This window comes from Prionailurus bengalensis, chromosome X (assembly GCF_016509475.1).
Source record: "Prionailurus bengalensis isolate Pbe53 chromosome X, Fcat_Pben_1.1_paternal_pri, whole genome shotgun sequence".
In the NCBI taxonomy this organism is placed as follows: Eukaryota; Metazoa; Chordata; class Mammalia; order Carnivora; family Felidae; genus Prionailurus; species Prionailurus bengalensis.
In genome coordinates this window covers 64,924,261-64,945,788 of record NC_057361.1, presented here as the reverse complement: position 1 = coordinate 64,945,788, position 21,528 = coordinate 64,924,261, and positions in this window count along the sequence as shown.

The following is a 21,528-nucleotide window of genomic DNA, read 5'->3' as shown; positions in this document are numbered from 1 at the left end:
TGGTGCTGGGAGAACTGGACAGCAACATGCAGAAGGTTGAAACTAGACCACTTTCTCACACCATTCACAAAAACAAACTCAAAATGGATAAAGGACCTGAATGTGAGACAGGTAACCATCAAAACCCTAGAGAAGAAAGCAGGAAAAGGCCTCTCTAACCTCAGCCATAGCAATTTCTTACTTGACTCTACCCACAGGTAAGGGAATTAAAAGCAAAAATGAATTACTGGGACCTTATGAAGATAAAAAGCTTCTGCACAGCAAAGGAAACAACCAAAAAAACTAAAAGGCAACCAACGGAATGGGAAAAAGGTATTTGCAAATTACATATTGGACAAAGGGCTAGTGTCCAAAATCTATAAAGAGCTCACCAAACTCCACACCCGAAAAACAAATATTCCAGTGAAGAAATGGGGATAAAACATGAATAGACACTTCTCTAAACAAGACATCTGGATGGCCAACAGGCACATGAAAAGATGCTCAACGTCGCTCCTCATCAGGGAAATACAAATCAAAACCACACTCAGATATCACCTCACACCAGTCAGAGGCCAAAATGAATAAATCAGGAGGCTATAGATGCTGAAGAGGATGTGGAGAAACGGGAACCCTCTTGCACTCTTGGTAGGAATGCAAACTGGTGCAGCTACTCTGGAAAGCAGTGTGGAGGTTCCTCAGAAAATTAAAAATAGACCTACCCTATGACCCAGCAATAGCACTGCTAGGAATTTATCCAAGGGATACAGGAGTACTGATGCATAGGGGCACTTGTACCCCAATGTTTAGAGCAGCACTGTCAACAATAGCCAAATTATGGAAAGAGCCTAAATGTCCATCAACTGATGAATGGATAAAGAAATTGTGGTTTATATACACAATGGAGTACTATGTGGCAATGAGAAAGAATGAAATATGGCCCTTTGTAGCAACGCGGATGGAACTGGAGAGTGTGATGCTAAGTGAAATAAGCCATACAGAGAAAGACAGGTGCCATATGTGTTCACTCTTATGTAGATCCTGAGAAATTTAACAGAGACCCAGGGAGAGGGGAAGGAAAAAAAGAGGTTAGAATGGGAGAGATCCAAAGCATAAGTGACTTTTAAAAACTGAGAACAAACTAAGGGTTTATGGGGAGTGGGAGGGTTGGTAGGGTGGGTGATAGGTATTGAAGAGGGCATTTTTTGGGATGAGCACTGGGTGTTGTATGGAAACCAATTTGACTATAAATTTCATAAAAAGTAATAAAAAATAAAAGAAGAAGAAAAGAAAAATATCTGATCACAAATGTAGAATCAGAAAACTCAGCAACTATACAAAGCATAATAACATTTGTATAATAGGTGTCCCAGAAGAAGAAAATAGGGAAAAAGTGGCAGTAGGTTTATTTGAGCAAATTATAGCTGAAACTTCCCTAATCCGGGAAAGGAAACCTTTATTCAATTATGGGAGACACAGAGACTCCCATCAAAATCAAACAAAGCAGGCCAACACCAAGATATATAGTTAAATTTGAAAATATACAGATAAGGGAAAAAATCCTAAAAGCAACAAAAGAAAAGAAGTACCCATTGGGGTGCCTGGGTGACTCAGTCGTTTGAGCATCAGACTTTGGCTCAGGTCATGATCTTGCTTTGGTGGGTTTGAGCCCTGCATCAGGCCTTGTGCGATGGCTTAGAGCCTGGAGCCTGCTTTGGATTCTGTGTCTCCCTCTCTCTCTCTGCCCCTCCCCTGCTGGTGCTCTGTCCCTCTCTGTTTCTTAAAAAATAAAATAAAACGTTAAAATAATAATAAAAAAGAAGTCCCCAATTCACAAAGGAAGACAAAAAAGGTTAGTAGTAGAGCTCTCCATAGTAACTTGGCAGGTCAGAAAGTAGTGGCATTATATATTCAACGTGGTAAATGAGAAGACTATGCAGCCAATAATACTCTATACAGCAAGGTTGTCATTCAGAATAGGAGGATAGATAATTTTCTATACAAACAGAAACTAAAAGAGTGCATGACCATTGAAACTTCCTGCAAGAAATTTTAAAGGGAAATCTTGGGGCACCTGTGTAACTCAGTTGCTTAAGTGTTTGACTCTTGGTTTCACCTCAGGTCATGATCTCAAAGTTCATGGGATCAATCCCTGAATCCGGATCTGTGCTGGATGTGGAGCCTGGTTGGGATTATCTCTCTTCTCTCTCTGCCCCTTACCTGCACTCTCCCTCTCTCCCTCTCTCTCAAAATAAGTAAATAAACAAATATTTTTTGAATTAAATTAAAATCTTTCAGTGGGAAAGTAAGATGAAAAGAGACTAGAAACGCAGAGAAAATGTACAGAAACAACGAATTAACAAATAACACAATGGCACTAAATTAATATCTTTCAATAATCACTCTTGATATAAATGGAATAAATGCTCCAATCGTAAGACATAGGGTATCAGACGGGATTAAAAAAAGAAGAAGATTAGTCTATATTCTGCCTAAGAAGACTCATTTTATACCTAAAGACAAGTGCAGATTGAACTTGAAGGGATGGAGAAAAATTTCTCATTCTAATGGACGTCAAAAGAAACCCAGAGTAACCATACTTATATCAGATAAGTTAACTTTTATTCAAGTGCATATGGGACATTCTCCAAGATAGATAACATACTGGGTCACAAATGAGGCTTCAACAAGTACAAAAAGATTGAGATCCTACCATGCAAATTTTTACATCATAACACTATGAAACTTGAAGTCAACCACAATAAAAAACTTGGAAAGACCAAAAGTACATGGAGATTAAAGAACATCTTACTAAATAATCAATGGGTAAACCAGAAAATTAAAGAAGAAATTAAAAAAAAACACACAGAGACAAATGAAAATGAAAACACAATGGTCCAAATCCTCTGAGAGGCAGCAAAAGCAGTCATAAGAGGGAATTACATAACAATACAGGCCTACCTCCAGAAGCAAGAAAAATCTTAAATACACAACCTAACTTTACACCCAAAGGAGCTAGAATAAGAACAACAAATGAAGCCTAATCCCAGAAGAAAAATGAAAATAATAAAGATTAGAGCAGAAATAAGTGATAAAGAAAAAACCCAGAAGAAGAAATCAATTAAGCTGGAGCTTGTTTTTTTGGAAAAGTTAATAAAATTGATAATCTCCCTGGCCATAGTTATCAAGAAGAAAAGATAAATGACCTAAATAAATAAAATAATGAATGAGACAGGAGAGATTACAATCAACACCACAGAAATGCAATTATAAGAGAATATAAAGTCTGTATGACAAAAAACTGGTCAATCTCGAAATAATGGATAAATTCGTAGAAACACATAAACTACCAAAACTGAAACAGGAAGAATTTTAAAAACTTGGCCAGACTAATAGCCAGCAAAGAAGTTGAATCCATAATCAAAAATCTCCCAACAAACAAGAGTTCTGGGCCAGATGGTTTACCAGGGGAATTCTAGCAGACATTTAAAGAAGAGTTAATACCTAGTCTTCTCAAACTATTCCAAAAAAATATAAATAGAAGGAAAAAGTACAAACCCATTCTAGGAGGCTAGCATTACCTTTATTTCAAAACCAAAGACCCCACTAAAATAGAAAATTATAGGCCAATATCCCTGATGAACCTGGATGCAAAAATTCTCAACAAAATACTAGCAAATTAAATCCCAACAATACATTAAAAGAGTCACTCACCATAATCAAGTGGGATTTATTCCTGGGGTGCAAGAGTGTTTCAATATTTGCAAATCAATGAACATGACAAACCACATTAATAAAGGAAAAGATAAGAACCATATGATCCCCTCAATAGATGCAGGAAAAGCATTTAACAAAGTACAGCATCCATTCTTCATTAAAAAAAAAACTTAAGCAAAGTAAGGATAGAAGAAACATACTTCAACATCATAAAGGCCATATAAGAAGAACCTCAGCTAATATTTTCCTCAATGAGGAAAAACAGAGCTTTTCCACTATGGTCGGGGAAAAGACAGGGATCTCAACTCTCACCATTGTTATTTAACATAGTAATGAAGTCTAGAGCTTTAGCAATTAGACACTTTAAAAATGTGGAAACCAAATCAGCAAGGAAGAAGGCAAACTTTCACTATTCATAGATAATCTGATACTTTATGTAAAAGAAACTCAAAGAATCCACCAACAATTTGCTAGAATTGAGACACAAATTCAGGAAAGTCAGAGGATACAAAATCAATGTACAGAAATCCATTGCATTTCTATAAACCAATAATGAACCAGCAGAAAGAGAAATCAAAGAATCAATCCCATTTACAATTGCACCAAAATCCATAAGATAGCTAGGAATAAACCTAACCAAAGAGTAAGATATCTGTACTCTGAAAAATATAGAACACTTATGAAAGAAATTGAAGAAGACACAAAGAAATGGAAAAATATTTCATGTCCATAGATCTTAAGAACAAATATTGTTAAAATGTCTATACTACCCAAAGAAATCTACACATTTAATGCTATCTCTATCAGAATACCACCAGAATTTTTTTCAACAGAGCAAAAGCAATCAATTCTAAAATTTGCATGGTACCCAAAAGATACCAAATAGCCAAAGAAACCTTGAAAAAGAAAAGCAAAGCCAGAGTCATCGCAATTCCAGATTTCAAGTGATAATAAAAAACTATAGTCATCAAGACAGTGTGGTAGTGGCACAAAAATAGACACTTAGATCAATGGAACAGAATAGAAAATCTAGAAATGGAACCATAGCTGTATGGTCAACTCATCTTCGACAAAGCAGGAAAGAATATCTAATTGGAAAAAGACATTGTCTTCAACAAATGGTGTTGGGAAAATTGGACAGAAACATGCATGAGAATGAAACTGGAACACTTTCATATACAAAACAAATTAAAACTGGATGAAAGACCTAGATGTGAGACAGGAAACAATCAAAATCCTAGAGGAGAAAACAGGCAGCAACCTCTTTGATAGCAGCCTTAGCAACTTCTTACTAGACACATCATTGGAGGCAATGGAAACAAAAGCAAAAGACAACTATTGGGAATTCATCACGATAAAATCTCCTGCACAGCGAAGAAAACAATCAACATAAGTAAAAGACAAAATTCGGATAAGGATAAGATATTTGCAAATGATATATCTGATAAAGGGTTAGTGTACAAAATCTACAAATAACTTATATAAATCAAAACCAAAAAAAAATAAATAATCCCATTAAGAAATGGGCAGAACACATGAATAGAAATTGTCTAAAAAAGGCATAAATAGCCCTCAACAAGTACAAAAAGATTGAGATCGTACCATGTATTTTCAGACAACAACACTATGAAACTTTAAATCAACCACAAGAAAAAAATTTGGAAAGGTAACAAATACTGGGACACTAAAGAACATCCTACTAAAGAATGAATGGGCTAACCAAGAAGTTAAAGAGGAAATTAAAAAGTTCATGGAAGCCAATGAAAATGATAACACCACAACCCAAAACCTCTGGGACACAGCAAAGGCGGTCAAAAGAGGAAAGTATATAGTAATCCAGGTCTTCCTAAAGAAGGAAGAAAGATCTCAGATACACAACCTAACTAACACCTTAAAGAACTGGAAAAAGAACAGCAAATAAAACCCCAAACCAGTAGAAGACAGGGAATAATAAAGATTAGAGCAGAAATTAATGCTATCAAAACCAAACCAAAACAAACAAACAAAAACCAGTGGAACAGATCAATGAAACCAGAAGCTGGCTCTTTGAAAGAATTAACAAAATTGATAAACCACTAGCCATTTTGATCAAAAAGAATAAGGAAATGGCCAAAATAAATAAAATAAAGAATGAAAGAGGAGAAATCAAAACCAACACAGCAGAAATTAAAACAATAATAAGAGAATATTGTGAGCAATTATATGCCAATAAAATGGGCAGTCTGGAAGAAACGCACAAATTCCTAGAAATCTATACACTACCAACACTAAAACAGGAAGAAATAGAAAATTTAACAGGCCCATAACCAGTAAGGAAATCGAATTAGTAATCAAAAACCTCCGAAGAAACAAGAGTCCAGAGACAGATGGCTTTCCAGAGGAATTCTACCAAACATTGAAGGAAGGGTTAACACCTATTCTCATAAAGCTGTTCCAAAAAATGGAAATTGAAGGGAAACTTCCAAATTCTTTCTATGAAGCCAGCATTACCTTGATTCCAAAACCAGAGAGAGATCTCACTAAACAGGATAACTATAGACAAATTTCCCTGATGAACATGCATGCAAAAATCCTCAACAAGATATTAGCCAACAGGACCCAACAATACATTAAAATACACCACGACCAAGCAGGATTTATACCTGGGATGCAGGGCTGGTTCAATATCCACAAAACAATTAATGTGATTCATCACATTAATAAAAGAAAGGACAGGGGCACCTGGGTGGCGCAGTCGGTTAACCGTCCGACTTCAGCTCAGGTCACGATCTCGCGGTCTGTGAGTTCGAGCCCCGCGTCAGGCTCTGGGCTGATGGCTCGGAGCCTGGAGCCTGTTTCCGATTCTGTGTCTCCCTCTCTCTCTGCCCCTCCCCCGTTCATGCTCTGTCTCTCTCTGTCCCAAAAATAAATAAACGTTAAAAAAATTAAAAAAAAAGAAAGGACAAGAACCATATGATACTCTCAATAGATGCAGAGAAATCATTTGACAAAATATAGCATCCTTTCTTGATAAAAACCTTCAAGAACAAAGGGAGAGAAGGAGCATACCTCGAGATCAGAAAAGCCATATATGAACAACCCAACACTAATATCATCCTCAATGGGGAAAAACTGAGAGCTTTCCCCCTAAGTTCAGGAACAAGACAGGGATGTCCACCCTTGCCACTGTTATTCAACATAGTATTGTAAGTCTTAGCCTCTGCAGTCAGACCACACAAAGAAATAAAAGGCATCCAAATTGGCCAGGAGGAGGTCAAACTTTCACTCTTCGTAGGTGACATGATGCTCTTTATGGAAAACCCAAAAGATTCCACAAAGAAACTGCTAGAATTGATTCATGAATTCAGCAAAGTTGCAGGATATAAAATCAATGCACAGAAATCGGTTGCATTTCTATACACCAACAATGAAGGGACAGAAATAGAAATCAAGGAATCGATCCCATTTAGAGTTGCACAAAAAAACCATAAAATACCCAGGAATAAATCTAAGCAAAGAGGTGAAAAATCTATACGCTGCAAAGTATAGAAAGCTTATGAAAGAAACTGAAGAAGACACAAATAAAAGGGAAAAAGATTCCATGCTCCTGGATAGGAAGAACAAATATTGTTAAAATGTCAATACTACCCAGAGCAATCTACATATTCAATGCAATCCCTATCAAAATAACACCAGCATTCTTCACAGAACTAGAACAAATAATCCTAAAATTTGTATGGAACCAGAAAAGACCCTGAATAGCCAAAGCAATCTTGAAAAAGAAAATCAAATCAAGAGACATCACAATCCCAGACTTCAAGCTATTATACAAAGTATGGTTCTGGCACAAGAACAGACATTCAGATCAATGGAACAAAATAGAGAACCCAGAAATGGACACACAAACGTATGGCCAACTAATCTTTGACAAAGCAGGGAAGGATATCCAATGGAATAAAGACAGTCTCTTCAGCAATTGGTACTGAGAAAACTGGTCAGGGACATGCAGAAGAATGAATCTGGACCACTTTCTTATACCAAAATTTAACAACACAGAAATATATTCCTTCACCGCTTTGGAAATCAAATTCTGTCCTAAGCCAAAATCAAAGAGTCCACAGGGCCACACACATTCACTCTGGAAGCTCTGGGTGAGGATTTGTTCCTTGCCTCCTCAAGGCAATTCCAGGACTTGTAGCCACATAAATTTGTGCCTCTATGGTCACCATGTATCCTCTTATGTGTAGATCAAATCTCCCTGAGCATCTCTCCTAAAAGACACCTGAAATTGGAATTAGGACCCATTTGGACAATCCAGAGCAATCTCCTCATCTCAAGATCCTTAGTTTAATTACCTCTACAAAAAATCCTTTTCTTATAAGGTAACACACGTTCCAGGAACTAGGTAAGATCAGACCTCTCCAGGTGGCCATCATTCAGCCTACCCCACTATCTTAAGTGCCCTTCAAGTTTATTCAAGGATGAAGACAGTAGCGATGCAGTAAACTTTCCAAAAATACAAGACTGAAAGCTTTTGATTCTTTACAAATTACAATTCTCCTTTTGATTATTTATCAATTACAATTATACTATTAAAAACCAGCCTCACTGGAGTATTAGGATGATCAATTAGTTAATTATAGCTAATATGGAACTGGAGATAATCATAATAGAATACCATGGACTATATCAATAAATTTTATACAGTTTCCCCAAGTCCTGAAAATCATTTCAAAGAATTTTCCACATAAATGATTAAGAAGGGTTGATCTAAAGAACCCTGGGAGTAGTTTGGCCACTAAGAATTTAGAAATGCCTTCTAGGATTTCCACATTGCTTTATCACAAAATCCTTACTAATCAAATAATTCCTTTGTACTATTCTCAGAAATCTGATTTTCTCACCTCCAATATTCCTTCAGTTAACTGTTAGGAATCAAGGTTATTTATAACATAACAAAGATTTATGAAATCCTGAAACCCAAGCAATAATAAACTACCAAGAGGTGCCCAGAAGAATTCTACATGTAATGGACAATAAGTGAAAAAAGAGTATCTCGTGGATATTAGTTATTCCACTGCCTCAATACATCAACACAGGCCCTAAAACGCTGACTTTAAGGAAATGGCTGTTACACCTGTTCAAGTCTAATCTAAATCTTATAGTTATACCACCTTCTAATTAGCCACACAGTATAGAAATCTCAAAAAAAAAAAACTACCACCCTTGAACTACCATGAAAAGTCCACTAAAACTGGTTAACATTCTTTGGGGTGTGCATATTTTTTCCGTAGAAAGTAGAAGTAGCAAAGGAGCAACATTTTAAGTACTAGAGACTTCCCAGTTCATACCATCAAATAGCCCATCATTAGCCCAAATTCCTACTAACTTTAAAGTTAATGGTACTTAACAAAAACAGACACTCAGATCAATGGAACAGAATAGAGAACCCAGAAACGGAACCACAAATGTATGGCCAAATAATTTTTGACAAAGCAGGAAAGAATATCCAATGGAATGAACACAGTATCTTCAGCAAGTGGTGCTGGGAAAACTGGACAGGGACATGCAGAAGAATTAACCTGGACCACTTTCTTACACCATACACAAAAATAAACTCAAAATGGATGAAAGACCTCAATGTAAGACAGCAAGTCATCAAAATCCTCAAGGAGAAAGCAGGAAAAAACCTCTTTGACCTTGGCCACAGCAACTTCTTACCACATCTCCAGAGGCAAGGGAAACAAAAGCAAAAATGAACTACTGGGACCTCATCAAAATAAAAAGCTTCTGCACAGCAAAGGAAACAAACAGCAAAACTAAAAGGCAACTGACAGAATGGGAGACGATATTTGCAAATGACATATTAGATAAAGGGATAGTATCCAAAATCTATAAAGAACTTATCAAACTCAACACCCAAAAAACAAATAATCCAGTGAAGAAATGGGCAAAAGACATGAATAAACACTTCTCCAAAGAAGACATCCAGATGGCCAACCGACACATGAAAAAATGCTCAACATCACTCATCATCAGCGAAATACAAATCAAAACCACAATGAGATACCACCTTACATCTGTCACAATGGCTAACATTAACAACTCAGGCAACAACAGATGTTGGCGCGGATGCAAAGAAGGATCTCTTTTGCATTGTTGCTGGAAATGTGAGATGGTGCAGCCACTCTGGAAAACAGTATGGGGGTTCCTCAAAAAAACTGAAAATAGCAGTTGCACTACTAGGCATTTATCCAAGGGATACAGGTGTGCTGTTTCAAAGGGGCACATGCACCCCCATGTTTATAGCAGCACTATAGCCAAAGTGTAAAGAGCCCAAATGTCCATCGATGGATGAATGCATAAAGAAGAAGTGGTATATCTATAAAATGGAGTATTACTCGGCAATCAAAAAGAATGAAATCTTGCCATTTGCAACTACGTGGATGGAACTGGAGGGTATTATGCTAAGTGAAATTAGTCAGAGAAAGATAAAAATCATATGACTTCAGTCATATGAGGACTTTAAGATATAAAACAGGTGAACATAAGGGAAGGGAAGAAAAAATAATATAAAAACATGGAGGGGACAAAACATAAGAGACTGTTAAATACGAAGAACAGAGGGTTACTGAAACAGTTGTGGGAGGGGGGATGGGCTTAATGGGTAAGGGGCATTAAGGAATCTACTCCTGAAATCATTGTTTCACTCTATGCTAACTAATTTTGATGTAAATTTAAAAAATAAAGAGTCTCTTTATTTGACAATAAATTTCATATTAAAAAAAACTCAGGATTCAGGACACACACAAAAAAATAAAATAAAATAAAATAAAATAAAATAAAAGGAAAAACATGTCCTTAGAATAAAAGATCTTTAAGTTAAATAAACTTATCTTTACAAAAAATAAATAAAATAAGTAAAATTTAAAAAAAAAGTAAAAAAAAAGAAGGCATATAGGTAACTAACAGACACATAAAAAGATGTTCAGCACCACTCATCGTCAGGTAAATACAAACCAAAATCATGATGAGATATCACCCCACACCCGTCAGAATGGCTAAAAATTAACAACACAGAAAACACCAGATTTTTGGCAAGGATGTGGAGGAAGAGGAACTTTATTACGCTGTTGGTAGGAATGCAAACTGGTGCAGCCACTCTGGAAAACAGTATGGAGATTCCTCAAAAAATTGAAAATAGAACTACCCTATGATCCAGCCATTTCACTACTAGGTATTTACCCAAAGATTACAAAAATATTGATTCAAAGGGACACATGCACCCTGATGTCTATGGCAGCTTTATCAACAATATCCAAGTTATGCAAAGAGCCCAAATGTCTATTGATTGATGAATGGTAAAGAATATATATTCATAAATAATACATATATATATATATATGAATATCACTCAGCCATAAAAGGAATGAAATCTTGCCATTTGCAATGATGTAGATTGAGCTAGATTGTATTATGCTAAGCTAAATAAGTCAAAGAAAGACAAATACCATATGATTTCACTTATATGTGGAATTTAAGAAATAAAACAGATTAACCTAGAGAAAAGAAAGAGAGGCAAACCATGAAACAGACTTTTAACTATTAGAGCAAACCAAGAGTTTCTGGAGGGGAGGTGGCTGGGGAATGTGCTAAGTGGGTGTTGAGTATTAAGGAATGCACTTTTGATGAGCACTGGGTGTTATAAGTAAGTGATGAGTCACTAAATTCTATTCCTGAAACTAATATTACACTATATGTTAACTAAAACTTAAGATATAAATAAATAAACAAATCAAAACAAAATCAAAACAAAAAAAAAGACCAAAAAAACCCTGACAGATGAATAAACACAACAGGATAAGTGCTGTCAAAGGCATGCATATTAGGCCATGGGGCCATGGAGAAAGCACTTCACATGGGAGGAAGGAATGGGGAAGAGGGAAACTGGCTGGTGGGGGAGGGTTTTAGGAAAGGCTTCCTGAAAGTGGTGATAGTATTCCTGAGTTGACTCCTGAAATGTCAATAGAAGGTAACCAAAGAAACAAATTTTAAGGTGTGGGGTTATGGGTTTGTGGGCAAAGATTCTAAGCAATAGGGATAGCATTTAGAAAAACCGAGATATGTGAGAGAGGTATGACACTTTAAGAAACTGGCTCAAGTGTAGTGTTCATGTAAGGAACTGGTTGGTAATAGTGGAGATTTAGGAACCCCTAATAGGCATGTAATATTCAATTTTTTCTCTCTCATCCTCTCTCTCTCCTTTTTTCTCTCTCTCTCCCTCCCTCCCTTCATTATTTTCTTTCTCCATTTATCTTCCTCTTTTATCTTTAATCTGACCCCTTTTTACCTCTTCACTACTTTCTCCAGTTACTCCTCAACACATACTTTTTGCTCTAGACAGACTGGTCTCCTCACTTCCTTCAAATATCCTTTAATCATTTCTGCTCCTGTGTCTTTGCTCACACTGTTTGCCCTCTCTAAAGTGCCCTCCCTCCTTATGCCTATCAGAGAAGGCAAACTCAGACTTTTAAAAAGATCAGATAGGTAATATAAATTTTTCGAGCAGATCAGGTGTAATACAATACAGAATGCTAGGGGTTATGGTAAATTTCAGTTTTTTTCTCATATTTAAAATGAGATTATAAAATTTTACTTAGAGTTTTGTTACAAATCAAATGAGTTTATGAACATAAAGCAAGTAATTCTGTAAAATAGTATGTAATTAACAACTGGTAGCATTTATTTTTTCCTGAGGTTTTCTATTTTTTTATTTTATATAACTTATAATTGCTTTTAGAATCATTGTATCACAGCTTCTGTAAAATCATTGTCAACTAGATCCAATATTTGATTCATCTTGGTGTTAGTGTCATTTGATGGTCTTTTCTCATCCAGTTTGTGATTCATAGTGTATTATCTACACATTTAGTGTACCTTGGACATTGTGTCTATTATTTTGGGCTACTATGAGCCCTACTGACCTCTTTTATTTTAGCAGGAAGTAACCCTGTTTAAGTTTAGCATGCACATACCAGGTCCTGGTATAATTTTTTGGGCTATAATTTTGATGGCAGTTTAATTTTCATAGCCTTTGTTGGGTTGTTTTTGGTCTGCTTGGTTTAGTTAGTGCTGTTGGGACTCCCACTGGTTGCAGTTGGTGCTTTCTGAGAGGATGAAAGAGGGTCACTCAGGATGACCTCTCTGGGTGGGGTGTATCTCCATGGGTGAGATTGTGGTGGAGTGCATCTATTGCCCAACCCCCTTTTGAGATGTCTAGTTTCCCAGGGTTAGAGAAGACTCTTGGACTGAGAGGACAAAGAGGTCTCCCAGACAGCCACTTATTAATGATGCCTCCCTCCTTACAGTTCCTGTTGCCAGCCCTGGTTTCTGGGTTCAGGAGGAGAGTCTCATGATTAGGGTAACAAAGACACTTCTTGGACCAGATCACCTGCTGTATAGCTCGGTCCCTCTTGGCATCTCTGTCTACCAACCTTAATATTTCATGGGGAGGAGGACAATGTCAGGCCTGGCATGAGTTCCTCTCTTGGTTCTTTATTTTTGTCCAGGTTCCCACTTTATATATCTTGCTCAAACTGTCAGGCTTATCTCATGCTGTCAGATGGACTCCAGTTTGATCCAGGAAAGGAATGCATCTACCTGGGCTGCCTTGTCACTAAGTCATGGGAAGGGAAACACTAGGTCTAAGTCATCTTATTCTTTCAAGTGGTGGACACTATATGTAGTTCACTTTCTTCTTACCAACTTTCAGAGTTCTGTTTTGGTTGTATCTTGGGTCATTGCCAAAGTTTATAATTTTACTTAGTGAGGAGAAGGGGAGAATGGGTCTACATCATGTTGTCTTGACAGGAACTCTATGCATTTATTGTTAATAAAAAATGATAAAAAGAAAGAAAAAGTTGTATGGACTGGGTGGTATAATTAATGCGTACATTTATTTTATTTTTATAATTAAGTCAAATTAAAACTAAAATTAATCATCCATGTGATAATATGGTGTAGTGCAATAAACAAAGCTTTGTAAGTCTGAGTTTGATTACCAGCTCTATTACCTCTTAGTGGAGTGAAATTAGGCAAATGACTTCATTCATTGCAGCATTACTATCCTAGATTTAGAATAACTCTAATATCTCCCTCTTAGAATCTTGTGAGTATTAAGTAATATAATGTGTCTACTATATTTAGCATAATCTCTGGTTCGTGTTCACGATATGGTAATTATCTTCATGTATTATTAGCATATCTCGTCTAGAACCCCATTCTTTTCTATGTCAGGGTTCAACCTTCTGACCACTGAGTGATTTTTGGAGTACTTTCTCTATTCTTGAAGATAAAAATACTTTCCTTCTAAAAAAAAAGCCAACTTCCAGTCTATCGGCTCTCTCTAGCAATGACTCTACCTGCTGTGCTTTACACATCTGTACAAATATTTATTTTTTTCTCCTTTGTCTTTCAAAAGCGGGGATCCCCATTTCAGAGTTCCAGCAGATGTTTCTTTATTTAAACTGTATTAAGTAAGAGGAAGGAAAGAGAGACAGACATACACAAGAAGGAAAGAGGTCTGTGTCATAGCACCACATTTATTCAGAGGTCACAGTGCCAGGAAAAATGTGCACACAAATTGTAATTTGTTTTTTTCCGTTTTATGTGATTTTTTTTTGAACAGGAATTTCTTGTTTCCTTGCACTAATTAAATCTCAGTTAGTGAGAACCATCCAGTAGACTTTCAATGCAATTATGGATGGCAAAATACTGTACTTATTATAGCCCGTGAGCAGGATTTTTGGTATGGTATTTTGATTTCAGTGCACTGGTTGTCTTTTTCTTCATATGTGTTTTGTATGCAGTGCACTCGGAAACATACCAAGAAAGGAATTATGTTTAGAGTAGTTTGTTATTTTCGGGTTTGAGCCTCTCTTTTATTTTATAAGCTTCTTATACATCAAGCTGATTGAGACCTTTGTTGGAGCTAGAGAATTGTTACTCTTTAGAGCATACAATTACGCCAACTTACCCATTATCTCAACCCACTTATTTTAGATTCAAGTTTGCTTATTGTTCTCACCCACAAATTTTAACTGGGTGTTTCAGCACTATGCAAGAAAACACTGATTGAAACATGAAAAATTCAGTCAAATTAGTGATTAGGCATCAAGTGAAACAAAAGCCCATTCTAAGCTGTCTGCTTGGATTCAGTTATTTTTGTAACTGAATTCAATCACTCTGGTCAGTAAGAGAATGTGAAGTCTGGGAAGAAAACTGTGTTGACGAAAATACCTAGAGGACTAACAAGAAAGTTAATTCTGACAAGCATTGGATTCAAGTCCCTGTATTTGGGTGTTTGGGCTCTAAATGAGGCCAGGAGTAATATGTATTATTCTGGTTAAGTTCGCAAGAACAACTATGACTTTGACATGTATGTAAATAATGGATTGTGGAAATATTTGCTAAGCAGGAAGCTAACTGAGTTGAACAACTCAGTTTTCCCTCATTAGAAAAGACATGGCATGGTAGAAAAGACCCTTTAGAATAAGAATTAGGATACTTTGAATTATCTTTACTATACATGTGACCTCATCTGCAAATGAGGCGCAGTTTTCTCATCTGTAAAATGAGGCTAATGATACATATCTAAATTCAACTAATAAGGGAAACACTAATAACCTCAATGGAAAATGATCAAACAGCACAAGAAGCTTACAGAACAAAATATAAATAACTAAAAAGTATGAGATATTTCCAACTTTACCAACAATAAAGAAATACACATTAAGTGTGATACCATTTTTCTCTTTTCAAATTATCATATCTTCCAAAATAATAATCTAGTGTTGACAAGGGTGTGGTAAAATGATATCCTCCTACATTCATGGAATATAAACAGCCGCAACTTTTCTGAAAATCATTTGCAAAGCATACCAAAAGACTTCAAATAGTTCATAACCCATAACTTTTGATACAAGTATTTCCCTTCTAAGAAATTGGTCAAAGACAATAGTCATAAATACAACAAACATTAATTTGCAAGGTCATTCATTGCAGCATTATTTATAATAACAACATTGGACACCTAAAAGACCAACAATAAGAAAAGTTCAAATAAATTATGATTTATTCATCTAATGTGAAGAAAAAGATAAAAAAAATTATGTATAAGATTCTGTCCCAATTGACAAATACATATACATACATAGTGTATGTGTGTTTATAAAACAATGAAAGACTTGAAAGAAGTATTTCAAATAGTTAACTGTGAAAAGATTTTGTCATCTTTTTTCTTTCTGTTTTATCTTTGTATAATTTTCAACATCACTAAAATGAATACATTTTCATAATGGGAACAATGAAGCATGATAGCAGGATGATTCTGAGGATTAAATGAGCTAGTTCGCCTACTGACTTACACAGAGTAGACATGTGGGTTCTCCTTTTTAAAAGTTTGGTTTGTCGTTTTTTATTTGACTCATATATTATAACCACAGCAAGGGTACTGACATCCTTGGGGTGCCTGGGTGGCTCAGCTGGTGCCTGGGTGGCTCAGTTGGGGTGCCCGGGTGGCTCAGTTGGTGGCTCAGTTGGTAAGCCTCCAACTTGGGCTGGGTCATGATCTTGCAGTTTGTAAGTTCCAGCCCCATGTCAGGCTCTGTGCTGACAGCTCAGAGCCTGGAGACTGCTTCGGGTTCTGGGTCTCCATCTCTCTCTGCCCCTCCCCCACTCTCACTCTGTCTCTCAAAAAATGAATAAAAACGTTAAAAAATTAAAAAAGAGGAGAACAGGGAAGATGGCAGCATAGGAGGATGCTGGGCTCACCACGCGTCCTGCTGATCACTTATTTCCACCTACACCTGCCTAAATAACCCAGAAAACCGCCAGAGGATTAGCAGAACGGAGTCTCTGGATCCAAGCGCAGACAAGAGGCCCACGGAAGAGGGTAGGAAGAGCTGCGAGGCGGTGTGTGCTCCACGGACTGGCGGGAGGGAGCCTGGGCGGAGGGGCAGCCTGCCGGCCAAGTAGAGCCCCCGATTCTGGCTTGCAAAAGCAGAGGGGCCTGACGGAGTGTGTTCAGACAGCAAGTGCGACTTAGCGTCTGGGAGGTCGTAAGTGAACAGCTCTGCTAAGGAAGCGGGAAGGCTGGAGGACAAAGGGAGGGAGAGTTGCTGAGTCCCGGGACGACAGAGCTCAGTTTGGCTGGGAACAAAGGCGCTAGCCAGTGCCATCTCCCTCACCCATCCCCTAGTCAAAATCCCAAAGGGAACCAGTTCCTGCCAGGGAACTTGCTTGCTCCACGCAAACACCCAATGCTGTGCTTCTGTGGAGACACCCCTCCGGCCGTGGGTCTGACTCCCTCCCACTGCCACAGGGCCCCTCCTGAAGTGGATCACCTAAGGAGAAGAGCTAAGCCTGCCCCTCCTGCCCCCATGCATGTTTCCTACCACCCCAGCTAATACGCAAGATCCCCAGCACCACAAGCCCGGCAGTGTGCAAGTAGCCCATAAGGGCCACGCCACCCCACAGAGAATCCTGCCCCTAAGAGAGGGGAAGAGAAGGCACACACCAGTCTGACTGTGGCCCCAGCGGTGGGCTGGGGGCACACATCAGGTCTGACTGCAGCCCCGCCTACCAACTCCAGTTATACACCACAGCACAGGGGAAGTGCCCTGCAGGTCAGCACCACTCGAGGGACTATCAAAAATGACCAAAGGAAGAATTCCCCTCAAAAGAATCTCCAGAAAATAACAACAGCTAATGAACTGATCAAACAGGATTTAAATGATAAAAAAGAAAGTGAATTTAGAATCATAGTCATAAAATTAATCACTGGGTTTGAAAACAGTATAGAGGACAGCAGAGAATCTTTTGCTACAGAGATCAAGGGACCAAGGAAAAGTCACGAGGAGCTGAAAAACACTTTAAATGAAATGCAAAATAAAATGGAAATGTCCACGGCTCAGATTGAAGAGGTAGAGGAGACAATAGGTGAACTAGAAGGTAAAATTATGGAAAAAGAGGAAGCTGAGAAAAAGAGAGATAAAAAAAATCCAGGAGTAGGAGGGGAAAATTAGAGAACTAAGTGATACACTAAAAAGAAATAATATACGCATAATTGGTATCCCAGAGGAGGAAGAGAGAGGGAGAGGTGCTGAAGGGGTACTTGAAGAAATAATAGCTGAGAACTTCCCTGAACTGGAAGGAAAAAGGCAATGAAATCCAAGAGACACAGAGAACTCCCTTCAGACGTAACTTGAATTGATTTTCTGCATGACATATCATAGTGACACTGGCAAAATACAAGGATAAAGAGAAAATTCTGAAAGCAGTAAGGGATAAACGTGCCCTAAAATATAAAAGGAGACCTGTAAGACTCGTGACTGATCTATAAGACTCGTGACTGTTCTCTTTTCTGAAACTTGGCTGGCCAGAAGGGAATGGCAGATGTTCAATGTGATGAACAGAAAAAATATGCAGCCGAGAATCCTTTATCCAGCATGTCTGTCATTTAGAATAGAAGGAGAGATAAAGATCTTCCCAAACAAACAAAAACTAAGGAATTCGTCACCACTAAACCAGCCCTACAAGGGATCCTAAGGGGAATCCTGTGAGACAAAGTACCAGAGACATCGCTACAAGCATAAAACATACAGACATCACAATGACTCTAAACCTGTATCTTTCTATAATAACACTGAATGTAAATGGACTAAATGCGCCAACCAAAAGACATAGGGTATCAGAATGGATAAAAAAACAAGACCCATCTATTTGCTGTCTACAAGAGACTCATTTTAGACCTGAGGACACCTTCAGATTGAGAGTGAGGGGATGGAGAACTATTTATCATGCTACCGGAAGCCAAAGGAAAGCTGAAGTAGCCATACTTATGTCAGACAAACTAGACTTTACATTAAAGCCTGGAACAAGAGATGAAGAAGGGCATTATATAATAATTACAGGGTCTATCCATCAGGAAGAGCTAACAATTATAAATGTCTATGGGCCGAATACCGGAGCCCCCAAATATATAAAACAATTACTCATAAACATAAGCAACCTTATTGATTAGAATGTGGTAATTGCAGGGGACTTTAACACTCCACTTACAGAAATGGATAGATCATCTAGACACACGGTCAAAAAGAAACAAGGGCCCTGAATGAGACACTGGATCAGATGGACTTGACAGATATATTTAGAACTCTGCATCCCAAAGCAACAGAATATACTTTCTTCTCGAGTGCACATGGAACATTCTCCAAGATAGATCATATACTGGGTCACAAAACAGCCCTTCATAAGTTTACAAGAATTGAAATTATACCATGCTTACTTTCAGACCACAATGCTATGAAGCTTGAAATCAACCACAGAAAAAAGTCTGGAAAACCTCCAAAAGCATGGAGGTTAAAGAACACCCTACTAAAGAATGAGTGGGTCAACCAGGCAATTAGAGAAGAAATTAAAAAATATATGGAAACAAACGAAAATGAAAATACCACAATCCAAACGCTTTGGGACGCAGCAAAGGCAGTCCTGAGAGGAAAATACATTGCAATCCAGGCCTATCTCAAGAAACAAGAAAAATCCCAAATACAAAATCTAACAGCACACCTAAAGGAAATAGAAGCAGAACAACAAAGGCAGCCTAAACCTAGCAGAAGAAGAGAAATAATAAAGATCTGAGCAGAAATAAACAATATAGAATCTAAAAAAACAGTAGAACAGATCAACGAAACCAAGAGTTGGTTCTTTGAAAAAATAAACAAAATTGACAAACCTCTAGCCAGGCTTCTCAAAAAGAAAAGGGAGATGACCCAAATAGATAAAATCATGACTGAAAATGGAATTATTACAACCAATCCCTCAGAGATACAATCAATTATCAGGGAATACTATGAAAAATTATGTGCCAACAAATTGGATAACCTGGAAGAAAGGGACAAATTCCTAAACACCCACACTCTTCCAAAACTCAATCAGGAGGAAATAGAAAGCTTGAACAGACCCATAACCAGCGAAGAAATTGAATCAGTTATCAAAAATCCCCCAACTAATAAAAGTCCAGGACCAGACGGCTTCCCAGGGGAGTTCTACCAGACGTTTAAAGCAGAGATAATACCTATCCTTCTCAAGCTATTCCAAGAAATAGAAAGGGAAGGCAAACTTCCAGACTCATTCTATGAAGCCAGTATTACTTTGATTCCTAAACCAGACAGAGACTCAGTAAAAAAAGAACTACCCGCCAATATCCCTGATGAATATGGATGCAAAAATTCTCAATAAGATACTAGCAAATCGAATTCAACAGCATATAAAAAGAATGATTCACCATGGTCAAGCGGGATTCATTCCTGGGCTGCAGGGCTGGTTCAACATTCGCAAATCAATCAACCTGATACATCACATTAATAAAAGAAAAGAGAAGAACCATATGATCCTGTCAATAGATGCAGAAAAGGCCTTTGACAAAATCCAGCACCCTCTCTTAATAAAAACCCTTGAGAAAGTCGGGATAGAAGGATCATACTTAAACATCATAAAAGCCATTTATGAAAAGTCCACAGCTAACATCATCCTCAATGGGGAAAAACTGAGAGTTTTTTCCCTAAGATCAGGAACACGACAGGGATGCCCACTCTCACCACTGTTGTTTAACATAGAGTTGGAAGTTCTAGCATCAGCAATCAGACAACAAAAGGAAATCAAAGGCATCAAAATTGGCAAAGATGAAGTCAAACTTTCACTTTTTGCAGATGACATGATACTATACATGGAAGAACCGATAAACTCCACCAAAAGTCTGCTAGAACTGATACATGAATTCAGCAAAGTTGCAGGATACAAAATCAATGTACAGAAATCAGTTGCATTCTTATACACTAACAATGAAGCAACAGAAAGCATACAGAAAGACATAAAGAAACCGATCCCATTCACAATTGCACCAAGAAGCATAAAATACCTAGGAATAAATCTAACCAAAGATGGAAAAGATCTGTGTGCTGAAAACTATAGAAAGCTTATGAAGGTAATTGAAGAAGATATAAAGAAATGGAAAGACATTCCCTGCTCTTGGATTGGAAGAATAAATATTGTCCAAATGTCAATACTAACCCAAAGCTATCTACACATTCAATGCAATCCCAATCAAAATTGCACCAGCATTCTTCTCGAAACTAGAACAAGGAATTCTAAAATTCATATGGAACCACAAAAGGCCCCGAATAGCCAAAGGAATTTTCAAGAAGAAGACCAAAGCAGGAGGCCTCACATTCCCAGACTTTAGCCTCGACTACAAAGCTGTCATCATCAAGACAGCATGGTATTGGCACAAAAACAGACACATAGACCAATGGAATAGAATAGAAACCCCAGAACTAGACCCACAAACATAAGGCCAACTCATCTTTGACAAAGCAGGAAAGAACATCAAATGGAAAAAATAGAGTCTCTTTAACAAATGGTGCTGGGAGAACTGGACAGCAACATGCAGACGGTTGAAACAAGACCACTTTCTCACACCGTTCACAAAAATGAACTCAAAATGGATAAAGGGCCTGAATGTGAGACAGGAAACCATCCAAACCCTAGAGGAGAAAGCAGGAAAAGACCTCTCTGACCTCAGCCATAGCAATCTTTTACTCGACACATCCCCAAAGGCAAGGGACTTAAAAGCAAAAATGAATTACTGGGACCTTATGAAGATAAAAAGCTTCTGCACAGCAAAGGAAACAACCAACAAAACTAAAAGGCAACCAACGGAATGGGAAAAGATATTTGCAAATGACATATCAGACAAAGGGCTAGTCTCCAAAATTTATAAAGAGCTCACCAAAC